At 47.0% G+C, this 2,663-nt stretch overlaps 1 protein-coding gene across 3 annotated transcripts in view; it reads right to left on the reverse strand.

The window, feature by feature from the left end:
* Window positions 1-2,663, reverse strand: part of GRHL2 (grainyhead like transcription factor 2) — a 68,524-nt gene that overhangs the window by 64,797 nt on the left and 1,064 nt on the right. The window contains exon 1 of one of the 3 annotated variants that reach the window (XM_017730343.1): window positions 1,497-1,795. The exons of the other annotated variants lie outside the window; for them this stretch is intronic. The gene's annotated coding sequence lies outside the window, so the exon portion shown is untranslated. Of the gene's footprint in view, window positions 1-1,496; window positions 1,796-2,663 lie in introns of those variants that run through there. 3 annotated transcript variants of the gene reach the window in all.

Consider the following 2,663-nt stretch of genomic DNA (forward strand, 5'->3'; position numbering starts at 1 on the left):
TGCCGTCCCAGCCCACCCAGGACTTGACACAACCCCAGGAGCAGCAGGGGCAAACTGTGGCATTTACAAGACAGATCTCAAATGGTTGTACAACTGCTGCTCCTCATTCACAGAAGTACTGTCAATTTCTAAAACCCAGTGAAGTCTCACAAGTAGTGAGCTCACTGATTCACTCCACTAATGCACCGGAGCCACGACTGGAGTTCCGTGGTGATCATTTTTTGTATACTACAAAAGAAAAACTTTAGCCTATAAATTCAGAAGTGTACCCTAGAATCATCTTTTCACCCTGCAAAAGGGATGCTCCTTCCTCCCCACCCTATGTCCCCCAGTGTCAATCAATCCCCAGGTTCCCCTCAAAGGATAGGGAAATTGGATAATAACAGAAGCAGCAGCACAGACGTCTAAAACACTCAGAGCGGGAGTGACACGCATTTCCTTCTGTGGACATTATGGTCTGAACAGTTATTTTCTTAACACCTGCCATTGCTTGCACCCCCGCTGCACATGAACCCAGACCGATGAAAAATGGATGTCAAAAATAACCTCCTCAACTCTGAGCCAGCTCTCTAGCTGCACAAACAGCTCTTCTGACACAGCTGAGAGGGTGGAACAGAGGTAGGAACAAGTGGCCACAGCCTGCTTAAGTCGGTACTACCTCTGAAAAATGCATGTACAATCATGCCTTATCTCTCCTGACCCAGAGTTTGTGGAAGCAAGCAGGCAAGACCCAACTTAGGTAGAAAGACTAAAGGGAAAGACACGGAGATAGCACACCTATCTTAAGGATAATCTCCCCTTCCAAGCTCCTCAGTTAGCATTAGAATCAAACACCTGGTTCTTTAGCATTTTCACCTGTCCACCTTCCTCCCTTAAAGCACTACAGAACCTGTCCCTACTGCTCCCTCCAAAGACAGACATTGCAGGCAGCTCTGTGTAGTAGTGCAGCAGGGTCTACCACCTCCCCATAAAAGCCAGCAAGTGCCACAGAATGTATTTTTCCACACTTTCTATATCCCCTCCACTGCTTAGTCCTTTACACCAGCACTTTAGTAGCACAAGCCCCACAAAAACACGTCCAATGACTGACAAATTAACTGACTTCGAAATAATGAGCTCCACTCTCCAGTCTTGCCTGCAGGGAAGATCTGGTTTTAAGTAAAAGAAAGGCCATGTGGAGGAGAATAATGTACTCTCTGGATTAGGTTCTAATTGGATAAAATTAGAGCCTAAAAAAAAAACCCAACCAAAAAAAAAAAAAAAAAAAAAAAAAAAAAAAACCACCAAAAACCTTCCCATGCAAACTCCTCACACCAGTCTATTATCTCATTCCATCTGGTCATCTGTTCTGGAAACAAATGTATTTGTCTTCTCATGTTACACTTGCATATAGAGAACACAAGGGATTTCTTTACTCTTCACTTCCTTTTCAAACTCTTTACCTATCACCTAAGAATTTTCTCAACACCTTAACCAGAAACAGATCACAGGCATACCTGCAATGGAGCAAGTGCTGTTACTTGAGGCTGTGTGCTCTGCACTGCTCTTAAGTTCCTCACAGTGGTAACAGCAGCACTACACAGAGCAGGGAATGAAGAGCATTAATGCTCCAGTCTCAGAAGCTTTACACACATGCCATATTGTTCCTGTTGGAAAGGAAGGATAGCCCAGTATCATCCCAGACCCAGAGGGAAACCACTTTTACCCTAGTTTCTGACATGAGCTAGCGTTCCTCTCCACTGTTTTTCTGATTCAAAGCCGACTATGGTGAGAAGTTGTTCTTCTGACCCCCCCTACCTTTCCATATTCCCCTCCCACTCCCACTAACTGCCCTTGATCTGCCGCAGCCTAGTTTCTGGCTGCTGAAACTACTGGCAACTAGGCTTAGCCAGGAATTAACTTACAGGCCCCTTTCACCTTCGTGCAGTTCTGGAACTGCCCATCGCCTTGGGATGCCCTCTATCACTGCTTGTCAGCTCTTCCACAGTTAATCTGGTTCCCCACCCAACTGAACGACTGCTCTTTCAGCTGCTCCTTCACTTATCCGAACCCCTCAGGGCTCTATTCTTATTCCCTTCCTTGCACTTTAATCATTTACTGCTCTAATCTGGCCACCGAAGGCATTAGTTCCCATCCCAGCTCAAATGAACTCCTAAACGCCACTCTCAACTCCTACCCAAATAAATTTAATTTCATGTCAGTAGCTACCTTTATACAATCCCACTGTCAGCTGATGTTTGAAAAAGCCAGGCCTAATATTTTTGTTTAATCTTTCCCGTCCTGTCTTTTCCCTATCAGAGGAGCCAACCCTGCTGTTTTCTTTTGTCGGGTAATCTCCTTCTTTCACTCCTTGACAGGCAGGTTGTCACCAAGCCTCTCTCCAACATCAGGCTCCTCCTCTCCACCTCCTTTGGCACAAAGGCTCTGGGGAGCCCAACCAAGGCTGGCACCTGAGCAACACCAAACGTAGCCGAGGTCACACCCGTGTTTGGAGCACTCCTACCTGCACCGGGGCAGCAGTAAAACAAAACAACCACCTCCCGCCCTCCATCTTCCTTACCCCGTAACTCTCGCCAGCCACCTCCTGCAGAAACGCTAATCACCCGAGCAGGGAAAATGGCCTTCCCGCCTGGCTGCCTCACGGCGGCTCTGGGCGCCACGCC

The sequence above is a fragment of the Corvus brachyrhynchos genome, unplaced genomic scaffold, assembly GCF_000691975.1.
Source record: "Corvus brachyrhynchos isolate BGI_N302 unplaced genomic scaffold, ASM69197v1 scaffold302, whole genome shotgun sequence".
In the NCBI taxonomy this organism is placed as follows: Eukaryota; Metazoa; Chordata; class Aves; order Passeriformes; family Corvidae; genus Corvus; species Corvus brachyrhynchos.